We start from the raw sequence: 16,895 nt of genomic DNA, 5'->3' as shown, positions 1-16,895 counted from the left end.
AATGAGATTTTCTCTTGTAGAAGTCTTGTAAGGTGGAACTGGAACTAAAACGGATTGAACAGAGAAAATTGAGTGAAATCAATTACCGAGTGTAGCTAGAAGCTGAATCTTTGGTGGTCAAAATGCTTTGGTTGTACTATTGTGTGTTTAGTCTAAATGACATAGTATGTTCTCATTCTGTGGCTCTGTGGTAGAACGAGTTTCCAGACTCCATCCGATCTGTACAAATGTCACATGGAAGTCTCAATGGCGCGTGCTCTTGCGGATTCATTGTGCTTTTCACAGCATAAACTGCTGTGCTGTTTCCCATCAGATCTTGAGTCTACGCTGAGGTCAGACACCAGATCTAATGGTCCACCGGCGCTCTTGGCTGACCTGACAGTGTGGAAGTTGCACATTCTTTTTTAGAATCACACCTCTTCCTTTCACACCCTCTCATTTCCTCTGCGTTAATCAGGCGACTGACAGAGCTGGAGATAGTGACTAATGAAATGTCACCGTGACTCTGATAGAGACGCAGACCTGCAGAAAATGGAGAGGGTGAGATGGACGAGGACTGCCTCCCCAGTATGGTGGTCTCGCCATGGTGAGTCCATCTGTTTTTCACATGCGATCCATATATGGAACCAAATGGATATAATCTGCTTATGATAAAGGATAAATATTCTCATTTGCGCCATAAGTAGGTCAGGACAAGTATTTGGTAAAATTGCTGTTGGGACAAATGAACCAGGTATATTTGCATTAAGGAAATAAACAAATTTTCCAACCTAGATACTGTAGGGCATATAAATCAGTGTATGTAGGGTATGTAAGTCATTTCTACACATTAAATTGATAGTGTTTTTAAACGGTATTAAGACTCATATCAGTCCCATCAGAGCGGTTACATTTTACATAAAGCTGGACACGTTAAGGTCACATGACCAACTGAATACTGCTTGTTTTTTTTCCAGGAACTTCACTGTTATTGAACCGTTTCACGTGCAGAATAAATTAATCTGACAGACTGCCAATAGGGCGTTTCAATAGCATCAGTAATTTAATTGTAACGTAATGCTGCATTCATGCAAGTAGGTGCAAATATAGGTCCAAGACCATATCGGCCAAGCACCTTCAGTAAAACAAAATGAATAAAATGAACTAAAAAAGGAAAATACTAAATTATATAGCATTAACAGATGAGAGCAGGTTCACCCTGAGCACATGTGACAGACGTGAAAGGGTCTGGAGAAGCCATGGAGAACGTTATGCTGCCTGTAACATCGTTCAGCATGACCGGTTTTGGTGGTGGCTCAGTGATGGTCTGGGAAGGCTTATCCATGGAGGGACCCACAGACCTCTACAGGCTAGACAATGGCACCCTGACTGCCATTAGGTATCAGGATGAAATCCTTGGACCCATTGTCAGAACCTACGCTGGTGCAGTGGGTCCTGGGTTCCTCCTGCTGCACAGCAATGCCCGGCCTCATGTGGCGAGAGTATACAGGCAGCTCCTGGAGATTGAAGGAATTGATACCGTTGAATGGCCCCCACGCTCGCCTGACCTAAATCCTATAGAAAACCACTGGGACATTATATTTCTGTCCAGCTGATGCCGCCAGGTTGCACCTCAGACTGTCCAGGAGCTGAGTGATGCCCTGGTCATGATCTGGAAGGAAATATCCCAGAACACCAACCGTTTTCTCATTAGGAGCATGCCCCGATGTTGTCAGGCATGCATACAAGTACATGGGGGCCATACGAACTACTGAGTACCATTTTGTTACAGTTGCTACAATGAAATTTCTGCAAATTGGACTAGCCTGCTGCATCATTTTTTCACTTTGATTTTTGGGGTGTCTTTGAATTCAGCCCTCTGTAGGTTGATAATTTTCATTTCCATCAAACAATGTGGCATCCTTTCATTCCTAACACATTACCCAGTGCATATCAGTATCGATATCCAGCATGATATTTTACCCCATTGAGATCTGATGTGTTTTCAAAGTGTTCCTTTAATTTTTTTTGAGCAGTGTATATATAACTCTACACTAGTGGATAGATTGAAGATATTCACAGGAAATCACTTACTTCTACGTTGTAAAATAAGGTGGATAAATATAATGGAAATCAGTTTAATTTTGCATTGAACAAGTAATTACAAAGATTGTTTGCGTATATCAAAAGTATAATAATACAAATTACTTTTAAAAGATGGAATGTAAACAGAAATAAGTGTGTATATAAATATTTTAACAAACATATATTTGGACAAATACATTAATGTTATTAATGGGGTTGTGTAACAGCTACCACAAGCAGAATTGTCAATCAGTTGGTTGAGTTGGTTCAGTGGCAGCTTGCTCCATTTTGTTAAAAGCCATCTGTCTCTAATATCTTAAAAGCAAGCATTGAGCCCACACACAAGATCTCTATGTGTCTCTTTAAAAAAGCGTTATAAAAGTTGCCTCTTTGGATGCTGGGTGATATAAGAACATGCAGCTAAGGCACATTATCTAAATGTAGGCCACAGCACTGGTGCCATCCATTTGCTGATTAATTAAGATGGCATTGCTTAATGGCATAGCAAAGGTTTAGCAGTTTGGATACTTAATTGTAACGGGAGAGCAAACAGCATGGATATTAAACAGACCGCACTTAGGAAACACTGCCTAGAATGTTTGTTCTCACTCGGATGTGAATTGTAAAGATTGATCGACTCTGCTCTATCTTCTGTCCTTTATTCTATGCCCAGCAATTCAAAAAGCCTGTCTAGACAACTAGCATTTTTTTTCACAAAGACCTCAGAAGTGCATATTCAGAAAAGATGTAGGTCTGTTTATTTTTGAGCAGAGAAAATAGATTAAACATGCACCATCTGTCATGGTAACTTTTCAGATACACTGAGCGTTGATTGTATTTATAACGCAACTTTCGGTAAGTCAACTCGTGACAACCTTGTGGTTTCTCGCTGTTCTTGTGGTAGCTGCTAGGTGTGTGTTCCCTAGAGGAAGCGGTGTGTTCGCTGTGCAAATACAAACGTTGAGTGTGAAACTGCTTCCCGAATGTATGTAGTAGAACACAGCACAACACTGAAAACACATCCAGCCCCTGATATGTGCTGATGGAGCTTGTTTCCTCACTCTCAAGATTGGTAAACACATTTCAACACAAATTCCCTTTACCTAGACGAGAGATTTGTCTTTTCTGTGATACGTTTCCCTGTGAGATCTCTTAATCACATGTGAAGGGTGCTACAATTAATCTTAATTACATAATAGACATTGTGCTACACATATTACAAATCCTCTTTTGGGACACACTATAAAACAATAGAGGAGAAATTAGATGGGGGATTACTGTTCAATAATCCCATTAATGTGTGAAAGCAGCGGCAGTACTTCTCACCCCAGTTGTTTAATTCATGGGAATATTTTGGATGCTACAGTGGCTTAAAAATCTATAAAGAAATGTAAATGAATGCATGATGCCTGTCGAAGGCATTTTATATATATATATATATATATTAAAAAAGTGAACTATTCTACCTGCCTTAGGAAACTGCTGTTGTATCTTTGAAGACTACTGACTAAACTTTCACTAGTAGGCTACTAGAATGGTCATTTTCTCCAAACAGGCAAGAAAGGAAGTGCCTTAATCCAAAATAAATAAATTAATAATATTAATAATAATAAATAAAATAATACAATTAAATTAAATAATTAAAAGGCTAAAAAAGTATAGACAGTAAAAAATATTACAAAATATAAGATAAAATTGTTTGTAAAGCATTAGCTTTTTTTTTATTAACACTCTTCATCCAGCCGGATCACTTTAGTATTTGTATGGATTCATATACAAATATGGAACATTTATTTGTACATTTTCTTCACTGTATGCACTGAAAAATACAATATAGACGTATTGACAACATCTTAAACGTAAAAGTAGTTATGTATACACAGCTTTAGAAATGTACAAATATTTATGAGTCTTTTATATTATAAATATTTTTTATTACCAAAACATATTGTCTTATAACTTCGCCCTCTCAACATTGGGGGAAAATTGTAATTGGCATACAGTGACAACATTTTAGTTAATATATATTATTATTTAGATGTTTTATTAACATTTTAAAGTTTAGGGTTGAGTAAAGGTAATACTTCGAAATAAGTTGAATGCTGAATAGGTAATAGTGTTAAATGTGATATAGATGTAATTAATATTTGTGATTAAATACCATAAATGTAACCTATTAGTTACATAAATATGTCTTTCTTCCTAAAAGGATTTGTAAATATTTGCATGAAAAAAGTGCTTGTTTTTAGATGCTGTCAGTATGTTAATAATGTATGTTTCAGTGTCACACACATTTTAAAATGTGCCAATAGGAAATGTCTTTAGATAAAATCTGTCATAATATGCAACATATGTATTGTATCCCACAAATTTGTTCTATTCTTTTTCTTAATTTGAAGACTTGTCAGCTGCCACTGTGGCCTAAATAACTGCTCTCAGAAAAGTTAATTGAGCCAGTCAGTCAGGAGATTGTAATAATAAATGTATAATGTTGTTTCTCCAAGGAAAACATTAAATCCCATCATCAGACATTGTGCAGGTGGCACTCTTGGCTTGGTCAATGAGCACTGCAAACAAACCGTCAATAAGAGTGCATTATAAGCTTAGAAATGAACTTGAAAATGTAAGGGGTATTCCTGTTTCATTCTTCTGTCATATAGAAAATAATATAGATTAATACTGTGAAAATATATCATAGCTAAATCTCTTGAGTCTTTGTAAAACGTTTATCCTGCTTTTGAATATCTCAGCGGTCTGATCAATTTCTGATATGTTCTGTGTGTGGCGCCCAGGCAGTGGAGAGATATGGGTTTGTGTTTCCTCTCACATGACTCCCGGTTGAATTACAGTACTATTGTAACACTATTTCTGTGAAGTCACATTAGTATTATATACAACTCTCCCTAATGAGAATATTGGCCTACTTTTGATATCCCATTTACAGGAATATCAACTCAATATGAAACAATTTCCACATAAATCAAACAAATTGCTTGTAATTGCTCTAGTTCAGATTTGTTGTTGTTGTTTTTTCCTTTTTATAATCATAAATTGATGATAAATGATCAATTGATGGTGATAAATTTAATATCTATCTATCTGCTTTTTATTCTAAATTTCTCACTGTAATACAATGGTGTTTTTGCATAATAAATGAGGCAAAACCATAATCACTCTAACTCTACTACAATGCATATAGTATTCACATCTGATGTCAAAATGACAAGCTGAATTGCAACAAATATAATTTCTTTCAATATGTAGATGAATGAATAGTTGTCTCTGATGCAGGTAGTTTGTTGAGAAATGGCAGACATTCTTCCACTTGCTGACATAAGGATCATTCAGAGAGAGTTAAATGAGCCTAACGGTCTGGATATGATTAACAGGCCTGTGTGCTGTGCCAAGGGTTGTATCTGGAACAATTTACTTGCAGTGATATCAGAATAATCGTGTGTTTTGGTTCCTCCTTTATCTTCAGACTTCTTTCTGTCTGAGAGTGGCAGAATCAAATCCCAGAAGTCATCTATATTCCATGTGATGGTCTTGTTTTGACACATAGTCAGATTCTGTATGGGGAGTGTTTTAGCTGCGCAGTGGGTGAAACACAATCTGTTTTCATACCTGAAGCGTTAGGCCAATTCACACGTTGAGAGAAACAGCAGACACTTGCAGTGCCACAAATAAACAACAATGAAGATATACAATTGAACGGCAGAGAGTTTGCTTGCAAGAGCCATCTGTGCAACACTTACAATAGCATGAATTACTATATCTATCTATCTATCCTGGTCTCGTTGTTTATACGTATACATTTTTGTATGTTTTCATTGATGCTAAAACGTAAAACTTTGATGCATTTCAACATTTAAAACGTACAAATCACTACGTATTTTTAGCTAAAAAATTTAAAATATTTACGTATCTTTTATATTAAGATATTCGTATCAGTGCCTTTTTATCATTTTATCAATAAGTGATTTAGATTTTTAGACCCCTTAACCTACCCCCAAACTTAAACCTACCCATTTTATAGCGCATATGCATTTTTATCATTTTATCAATAAGCGATTTAGATTTTTAGACCCCTTAACCTACCCCCAAACCTAAACCTACCCATTTTATAGCGAATATGCATTTTTATCATTTTATCAATAAGCGATTTAGATTTTTAGACCCCTTAACCTACCCCCAACCTACCCCCAAACTTAAACCTACCCATTTTATAGCGCATATGCATTTTTATCATTTTATCAATAAGCGATTTAGATTTTTAGACCCCTTAACCTACCCCCAAACTTAAACCTACCCATTTTATAGCGAATATGCATTTTTATCATTTTATCAATAAGCGATTTAGATTTTAAGCCCCCTTAACCTACCTCCAAACCTTAACCTACACATTTTATAGCGAATATAAAAGGATATAAAATGTAATTGACCGAAATATGTATGGAAATGACCATTTTAGTAACAATATAGCATTAAAAATATTTTTATAGTCCCTAATCCCACTCCTACCTCTAAACCTAACCATAACTATTTCTGTACAGTATAAGAAAACATGACAGATAGATAAATGCAATTAAAATAATTTATTTATTGCAAAAAATGCAAAAATGTCAAAAGCAGTACCAAAAGTAATCCAGCAACATTTAAATTAGTAACAAGCGCTTCAGTCAGGTTATGATGCTTAAAGTCGCTGGACTCACTGCTCAGGATGCAGATGAAGATCGCTGAATAAAGGCTTGAATTTGGGTCTGTTCCTCCAATCATATGGATTCTGAAGATTTGGATTACAGCGCACAAATAAAAGTGTTTCATTTCATAATTATGTTGCGTTCTTGGTGTATTTTATGGTTCTATTGTCAGTCACAGCATGTCGGAGAAAACGCCTTTTGTGTCCCATAGCAAACAAAGTTAACATTATATGACAAGTAACGGTTAAACGATTGCAGAAATGTTATTTATTTTAAGGGTTTAAAGGGTTAGTTCACCCAAAAATGAAAATTCTGTCATTAATTACTCACCCTCATGTCGTTCTAAGCCCGTAAGACCTCTTTTCATCTTTGGAACACAAATTAAGATATTTTTGATTAATTCTGAGAGCTCTCTGACCCTCCCATAGACAGCAATGTAAATACCACGATCAAGGTCCAGAAACGTAGCAAGGACATCGGTAAAATAATCTATGTGACATCAGGGGTTCAACCGTAATTTTATGAAGCTACGAGAATACTTTTTGTATGCAAAGAAAACAAAAATAACAACTTTATTCAACAATTTGTCTCCTCTGCTTCACCCTGGTGCCATTTTGGAGAATATTCACTGAACGCAAACAGCGTATGCTATTCTGTCAGCTGCGTCACGCGCAAATTGTTGAATAAAGTCAATAAATGACAGAATTTTCATTTTTGGGTGAACTATCCCTTTAAAGTGTAGTCTTGTTTAACATTATGTAGGCCTATTCTTGGAAACAAGCTGGCAGCAGAAATCACACAGAACAGAACAAAATGTTATAATTTCTCATTAATTGAAAACATAAGGCCATTGATATGACAACTAAAAACAACAATAATAATAAAATGAATGCCGCAATTTCAATATTCATAAGGATTTATTTTCAAGTGTCGTCAATACACCAGTATTGTACATATAAATGCTGAAAATATGTCTGTAAAATAAGTGCCTGTAAAAACTTAAGTAAATGTACGTTTTGTAGAACCACGTTTTACGTAAAATACATACAAATTACTATGACATCATGTTGATCTATTACGGGTGTAACTGTACACGTATTCGTAATGAAAAGTTTCGGTACAGGTCTTTTATACAACAAATACAGCATTGTTTTAACCACTGCATGAATGGAACTTCATTGTAAACTTCCAGTTTTATATATTGTTAATTTTGATAAGGATGCTGTGTGTGTGTGCACTTTGGATGGGTAAATGCAGAGCACTAATTCCGAGTATGGGTCACCATACTTGGCCACATGTCACTTCACTTTAAACTGTGATAATATGAGAAATGTTTAAGGTGTCTGAATACATTTTGGTTTGACTATCTATTTGATAAATGAAGTTAACCAACTAACATTATACATACTCTTTTGGTTTCTGTACCCAATATTTAAAACATTTACAAATGCAATGAAAATATTGGTATCAGTACTCCGTATCTGTAACGGAAGAGGTCTGACGCAACAGGTTAGTTTATACCAAATAGGTTTATTGGGTCACAGAGAGTACTAGGGTAGGGTTCAGAGGATGTGATGGTGAGGGAATAGTTCGAAGGATATGATGAGCGGGGTAATCCGGGTCTTTGGCTGTACAGGAGCTGGAATGCAGGAAAGAGGCGCACACACCTCAGCGATCCGGGAACTAGGAGGAACAGGAGACACTTGGAGACGAGGAGACACTAGGAGGAACACAGGAGGTAAGTAATGCAGGAAGTATTCAAATGGCAGTCGTAGCAAAGTCATTGAGTCCTCTACGTGTATACGAGACCGGACAGTGAGGGTGTCTGATGTGTGTGCTTTTATGCAGGCTGGTAATGAGGTGCTTGATTGGTGACAGGTGCAGGTGCTCAGAACTCAGGTGAGAGGGATCGTTGTGATTGGGTGGTGGTGGAGCCTGGCCGATCTGTTACAGTATCGGCAAGTACCAAAAATAAATTGGTATCGGTGCATCCCTAGTCTAAATGTTTCTAATGTGTATCAAGCAGACAGCTTCAAAGATGATGTGTTGCTTTGGGCTAAAGGTATTATGTGCAACACAAGGATCTTCTCTGGATAATTAATGAAATGACAAATATAGCTAAGAGAGAATTACAGAGAAAAATCCTTCATTTACCTTGCCTCCATTGTATCTCACTGCCTCATTGAACAATGTTTGCTGTGTGTGACTTCATATTGGTTCATAAAGTAATTAAGACAGAGAGCTATCTGGGACGGGAGGAGGTGGGGTGTCAGATACAACACTGGAGTCTCTTCGTAGAACAGACTGAGTCCATTAAATGCGTACATCTACTCCATTGTGAGCGATTTCCATTACCACATCCATGGATTAGAGATGCTCTGATACATCTTGCATTGAACAAACCATATCCATTAGTGAGCTTGAAAGACTTGTTAATGGACAACACTTTATTCAGAGCATGTCTTTCTTATTTTATTATAAATGGCATTGACTGACACCGGATTATATAACCCTGTATCACTTCCAGCACACAGAAATGTTAGTCTGCAATGACAACAAATCAGACGGAGCTGTGAGAAAAGGAAATAGCACTACGGAGACTGTCATGCTCACATTAGTTCCAAGCGCCAACTCCAAAACATTTACAGCGGCTGAATCAATGTAGTGCTGATACAAAAGTTTCAGAGATTTATGAGCCGTGGCATAACAGCATCTACAGATGGAGAGCGAGAGCTAATGTAGAGATGGGAGGAAGTGTCCATCTAACACAATCAGCCTCCCTGTTATTTCTGACACTATACCGCAGACTAAAAGGCTACATTAGGCGCCCCTCACCTGCTTCGGCAGTCCAGACTCTGCCAGCTTTAATCAATAGACACAGACCTGCCCACTGGCTTTTGCTAGCAGACATGCCTCATAAGATTTTCTGGCAGAAAGGCCGGGCTGAAATGCAAGTTGAGGAAATGGAAAAGGAAGAGAGTGTCAGGCAGAGCAGCAGTGTGGAGATAATTATAAAGGATAACAAGATTTTGGTCGAAAAGCTTGTTGTGATAAAAAAAGGAAGAAGAAATTAGTGTTTTGCTATTGTAGCCCTTCAAATTAGTTGGAAATACAATCTCACAGTTAATTTAAACCCTCATAGAATTAATAGAATGAATTATACACACTGTAAAAATAAGAAAACAAAAACTGATTTTTTTTAGTAGAGGTAGCTGCCAGCGGTAACTGTATTTCAATAATTGATACAATGTTAATACACCAACCTATTAAATTACAAATATCTGTTTTGTAACTTTGTAATACAACACCAACAGGTGGTGAGCATCACATTATGAATCAAAGTTCATCACAAACAGCTCTTCCACAAGTCTGATAAAGCATAAAATACATATACCATTCAAATAAGTTTGTTATATTACTTTTATTCAGCAGATTAATACTTTTATTCAGCAAGGATGTATTAAATGACTTTAAAAGACAAATATATATTGTGTTACAGCACTATTTCAAATAAATGCTCTTCTTCTGAACTTTCTATTCATCAGTGATGCAGCAACTGTAATAATAAGAAGAAATATTTCTTGAGTACCAAATCAGCATGTTGGAATCATTTCTGAAGGATCATTTGACACTGAAAACCGGAGTAATGGCTGCTCAAAATTCAGGTTTGCCACCACAGGAATAAATTATATTTTACAATATATTAAAACATATAACAGTTATTTTAAATTGTAAAAATATTACACAATATTACTGTAATATTTACTTTATTGTTGATCATTAAATACACTGGGAAACGAGGGCATTTGTGAGCCTCCAGGCTCTTAGGGCTGGTTTGCGCTGCCCACACACACCAAATTGCAACTGCCAGCACCGACAGCGCGTCAGACAGGGGAACGACATGGCTGGCAGACAGTTCAGGGCAGACTGGTAAGTCCGAGGAAGGTGGGAGGAGAATGGGCATGTCTGCATATATCTGCCTCCCAGTCTATTAGGTCCCCAGAGTTCAGGGGACGCTCAACCTCAGCGGTGGTGCAGTGGGCGGGGCTTCCCTCCAAGCCTTCACGCTTCCTTACATAATCCACCGGCGCAGGCTCAGTTGCCGGCACTCGCACCTGGTCAGATGTCGTGGGAGGCTCCGGGGTGATCCTCAGCTCTGTCGCTCCTGTTGGCGATGGCTCGTCAGTTGCGGCGGGCTCTGACTCTCCATCTGCTGTGGGCTCAGGCTTTGGCTCCACGCAGCGGGGTGATGGTGGGCTGGGCTCTGGGTTCAGAGTGGAACTCCACAAAGGCGGCGAAATCCTCCCGAGGAGGGCCATCTTCGGACGACGGCGGTCTGCACACCATGTTCAGGCTGGCATCATAGAACGTGCAGAGCGCGTCATCCGGGTAGCTGGTGTGATGAGCGATGTCCAGGAACAGTCTGGTATGGCCTTTCGAGAGATCTTTCCCCCTGCTCCAGCAGGAGGAGGTGGTATTAATGGCGGGTTAAGGCATCCAAGGGATCCATGGAGAAAAAACAAAACACTGTACAAAACATGGAAAACAAACGAAGGGGAACACGCAGTTAAACTTTTTTTCTGCTTTTTTTTCTTTTCTTGTTGGTCAGGTCTTCTGTCACGACTGTGTCAGAGGGAAGACCCGGAGATGTGGATCAAAGTGACAGTCTTTAATAATAATAACACAGGGAATGGCTGGTGACCAGTGTTGGGGAAAGTTACTTTTAAAAGTAATGCATTACAATATTGCATTACTCCATAAAAAAAGTAACTAATTACGTTATTTAGTTACTTTTTATGGAAAGTAATGTGTTACGTTACTTTTGCGTTACTTTTTAAATCTGGACATGGCTTGCTTGTTTGTTTTTAAAATTTTTTTTTTTTTTTTTAGCAAATATAAAAGCCTTTTCACACCAAAAGTGAAATGAATAAGCCTCAGGCTGAAGGGAAAGTAAATTTCAGTCCATACAGTAGAATGCAAAAGAAGAAATTTCAACACACTTCAGAAATAAAAAAAGACAGACAAATGTTTGTCTAGAGTAATTTGTGCTTATTAGTATGGTTGAACTGGATCATCGAAGGTCAGAAGCAAAGACATTGGTTAATAGAATGGGATTAAATACATAAAGGATATTTGTGTTGTTTAACATTTAATTATTGCAGGTTTACGTCATATTCTGAGTTGCATTATTTTTTATTCATTTTGTGGAATACTGAATCTGTGTTTTTTGTGTGTGTGTGTGTGTGAGTGAGATGAATTAATGCATATTCATATTATTATAGAACTACAGTAACATCTTCAGATTTCTCTCAACATGGGGACAGGAGAGCTGTTAATCAATAAATTGAAAAAAAAGTAACTTGCGTTACTTATTTGAAAAAATAACTGAGATATTCTCTAGTAAATTAAAAAAGTAATGCGTTACTTTACTAGTAACTTGAAAAAAAGTAATCTGATTACGTAACTCGCGTTACTTGTAATGCGTTACCCCCAACACTGACTAACAGTATACATTTAACAAAAACCTTTTTTTTTTTTTTTTAGCAAATATAAAAGCCTTTTCACACCAAAAGTGAAATGAATAAGCCTCAGGCTGAAGGGAAAGTAAATTTCAGTCCATACAGTAGAATGCAAAAGAAGAAATTTCAACACACTTCAGAAATAAAAAAAGACAGACAAATGTTTGTCTAGAGTAATTTGTGCTTATTAGTATGGTTGAACTGGATCATCGAAGGTCAGAAGCAAAGACATTGGTTAATAGAATGGGATTAAATACATAAAGGATATTTGTGTTGTTTAACATTTAATTATTGCAGGTTTACGTCATATTCTGAGTTGCATTATTTTTTATTCATTTTGTGGAATACTGAATCTGTGTTTTTTGTGTGTGTGTGTGTGTGTGTGTGTGTGTGAGTGAGATATATTAATGCATATTCATATTATTATAGAACTACAGTAACTTAGTAACAGTAACAGTAAAGTATCTTCTGATTTCTCTCAACATGAGGACAGGAGAGCTGTCAATCAATACATTTAAAAAAAAAGTAACTTGCGTTACTTATTTGAAAAAATAACTGAGATATTCTCTAGTAAATTAAAAAAGTAATGCGTTACTTTACTAGTTACTTGAAAAAAAGTAATCTGATTACGTAACCCTCGTTACTTATAATGCATTACCCCCAACATTGCTGGTGACACATGAACATGAAGATGTGGACCTGACCAACACAGACTGGGGCTTAAATACACTGGGAAACGAGGACAATTAACAAGACACACCTGAACCAAATGACACAATCCAACATGAGGGAAAACTAGGTCACAGAGCACATGGGGAGGAAAACACACACAGACAGTCCAGAGGCGTGACAAGTATATGCAGCCTTGGTAAGAGACTTATTTTAAAACATTTTTAAAAATCATACCTAACCCAAACTTTTGGATTGGTAGTGTATACTGAGTAAAATAATCCATTGTGAACTATTTTATTAATATTTTTATCTATTTATTGAAATTTAAGTTTGTTTATAATTAAATTTCTTTTCTCACCTCACCATTTGTCTTGTCACAGAGCTCACTGCATACCATTCTGTGATTGCCTTTTCTATACGATTCATGAGAAAATGCCCTGAAGGCACTCTAAGGTGGGTGGGTGGTGTGGTAGTAACACTCAGGGCTGCACGGTAACCAGAAGGTTGCTGGTTTGAACCCTGCAAGATGAAAGCCGTGAGCTATCACAGCTGTGCCTTTGAGCTGTGCCTTTGAGCGAGGCGCTTAACCCCAGGTTACTCCAGAGGGAGTTTACATGTACTGAACTGTAAGTCGTTTAGATAAAAGTGTTGGCTAAATGACTGCTTACTTACCAGACACTAGAAAGATCTAAAACATTAACAGCCATGTGATAGGCCATTCCTCATCTACAACAACACAACAACTTGTGAAGCAGGGAGGCTGTTTTCTCTGAGGAGGCAATTCCTCCAATTGTCTCTTAAGAAAGTCCAGTTACACAAATGCTTGTTTTCTGTAGAGGTGGATTTGAATGTTTGTGTACTTAAATTAGAATTCTATTCTCCAAGATAAAATATCAGTATATTTTATTCCATCTATTGGGAATAATCATAGCATACATTCAGGTAAATGGGTCAGTACATAATAAAGATCAATTTTCACAAAAAGATTGAACTTTTAGGGCAGTTTGCATAAACGTCAACAGTTTTACTATATCTGCCAAAACAAAGGATGTATTTAACATTTTCACTGTTTAATTCATATTTTCCATTACTGTTCCATTTTGTTATAACACAATAGTCCTTTTATTGTCTCCAATAGTCTCCTAGTGTTCTGAAAAGACTACAATAGACTTCTTAATTGCAGGTTTTTATTGTGTTAACTTAAGCCCTATTCGGACTAGATTAGTCTCACAAGGGTAGATGGAGTAATGTTAATTTACCACAGGACGTCTGTAATATTAATGGCTTATTCGCACGGGATAAGAAATCCCAGTAAAACTACCAGAAGTGGGAGGAGTAACTCAATTTACGCATTAAACAGAAGTTTCATGCCTCTGACAAGTGCTTTTGGCCTTCTTTTTGATCTGAATGATATGCATTTTCATATGCAGAAGACATTCAAGGTTTGCCACAGACTTCTCCCACCGCCTAGAACGCAACTGATTGCTTCTTCAAGCATGGAAAAAATGTGGAAAACTACTTTTAATTAGGAAATTACGGAATATTTACGTACATATTTACAGCTGGTCTATTCTATAATGATTACTGAGATGGTACATTTGGACGGGACTAAAATCACTGAGAAGCTCTGGTAAAAAATTGCTTTACCCCACCTCTCCATGTAAAACTAATCCCGTCCGAATAGTGATTTAGTGTGACAATATGCCCCACTTAAAAGGTCATAAGGTCATCTTGTCTTTAATAAATTAAGCTTTAGCGTTAGTTCTGGCAGGTCACGTGAGTCAAGCTTGCATCAGCTGATTCTCAGCTGATCACATCTACCTATAGGAATACGACACCTATCGCGGCATTCCTATATAAGCTGTATTCAGTATTATTCAGCAGCTTTTTAGCTTGCTTCGGAGCAAATTACCCTCCTCCATCCCCAGCTCCACCTTTCGCCACAGTCAGGACTTAGCTTTCTGATATTCCTTGCTAATCAGACTCCTTTATCTTGAATAAAGTGTTACACTTAAATATCATTGAGTACATTAATGATATCTGCATTGTTCTGTTCTGTTAACCCTGGGGGGGTTATTATTGCTGCTCTCCCTGCTCATTCATGACAGGCTGCATGGATGGGCAGGGAGGTTTTTTGCCCAGAACAGAACCATACCGCCAAACCAAACTTTATGCTAAGTATCTATCATTCTGACGATAGTGGTCCTGACAGAACTAGTTATTTTTTCATGGGCAATTATGGTGGAGATGTTAAATACTCAAAAATAAACCTAGACATATTCACTAGAATAAAAAGTCTGATAATTAGCACTGTCTCCCTAATATAGACCATCTCATTTATATCTTCCTAAGACTAACAGATTGTCTGCATTATGCATATCAGTGTTAATAACATTCATTTAACTATAAACATTTAGATGTGTTTGTGGCGAGGGGGGCGTGGTTCAGCGAAGTCTGCAGCGGGAGAGAGGGACGGGAGACGAGCGGTGAGTAAGTAGGTCAAGTGCAAAATGATGAACACCTGTGTCTGACTGCAGTAATTAGCCTGGAGAGACCGGATAAAAGGGCAGACTGGAGAACAGAGCGGGAGAGAGAGACTGGGACTCGTGGTGATCCCGTAGCCGGAGGAGGAGAGCTGATTGAACTGAGTTGATGCCCTTGGCAGAGTGAGAACGCGCTGGAAGCGCCCCGTTTGTGTTTTGTTGAACTTTAAAGAAAGCAATAAAAGAGCCACGAGTCTCCAAACCGCCTACCTGAGTCACTTCCTTCTTCCCCTTACGAACGTCGTTACACTGGTGCCGAAACCCGGGAAGGAAGTGACAACGCCGCCGCCGTCATGTCCTCCATGTGCCAGCCCACCTGCCCTTGAACAAACTGAGCCCTCAGGATGATCCGGAGGCCTTCATTGACTTCTTTGAGAGGACCGCCAAAGCATGTGGGTGGCCCCGGACGAACTGGCCAGTGCGCCTCATCCCGCTGCTGTCAGGGGAGGCCCAGATGGCTGCACAGCAGCTGCCAGTTCAGAACCTCTTGGTCTACGACTACCTCAGGCGAGCCATCATCCAGCGGGTCGGCCGGAACCCCGAACAACACTGTCAGCGGTTCCGATCACTGGAGCTGGGGGAACACGGCCGGCCCTCTGCTGGACATGAGGGAGGATCAGGAGCGTCGATTGCGGGCCCTCGTCCAGATGGATGTTGGCCGGGGGAAGCGACGTCGACCAGATCATCGACCGCGTGGTGCTGGAGCAGTTCGTCGCGCGGTTACGACGGCGTCGCTGGACCTGGCCATTCAACTGGCGGAGGACCAGATGGTGGCATGCCAGGGGGGCGGAACCCTGCCCTCTGTCTCTCTCTCCCTCTCCTATCTCTAAACCTGTCCCTCTCCCTAGGTCCCGGGGGAATCTCCCACCGCGAGCGCAGCCCCGGTGGAGGGGCGGTCCGGCGCCAGCCACCTCGAGCGCCTCGGGGGTTAACGTTCCTCTGCTCTCTCCAGGCCAATTGCTTGATCCGCTTCCTCCCACCAGGGCGGCGGGGAGGTCTGGGCCGGCCTGTTGGCGTTGCGGGGACCCTGGGCACTTTATTTATCGTGTCCGGTGATGGAGGTGGGGACACTGGTCCAGGTCCTGGACGCCCCACAGGCTGCCCCCGGTCCAGCCGGCATGTACCAAATACCTGTGAGTATTAAGGGGGGTACCTATTGGGCTCTGGTAGATTCAGGATGTAACCAGACCTCGATCCATCAAAGCCTAATTCAGCCGGCGGCATTGGATAAGAGCTGCGTGGTTCGGGTGCGGTGCGTACACGGGGATGTGGTGAGGTATCCTATAGTGCTCCTAGCTATCCAGTTCTGGGGTCAAAAGCATAACGTGGAGGTCGTGGTTAACCCACTAATTCTGGGAACCAATTGGCCAGCTTTTAATCACTTATTGGGGTATTTG

The sequence above is a fragment of the Sinocyclocheilus grahami genome, unplaced genomic scaffold, assembly GCF_001515645.1.
Source record: "Sinocyclocheilus grahami isolate Dianchi unplaced genomic scaffold, SAMN03320097.WGS_v1.1 scaffold59.1, whole genome shotgun sequence".
NCBI lineage: Eukaryota > Metazoa > Chordata > Actinopteri > Cypriniformes > Cyprinidae > Sinocyclocheilus > Sinocyclocheilus grahami.
The sequence above is the reverse complement of the archived record's forward strand: the minus strand, read 5'-3'. Positions refer to the sequence as shown.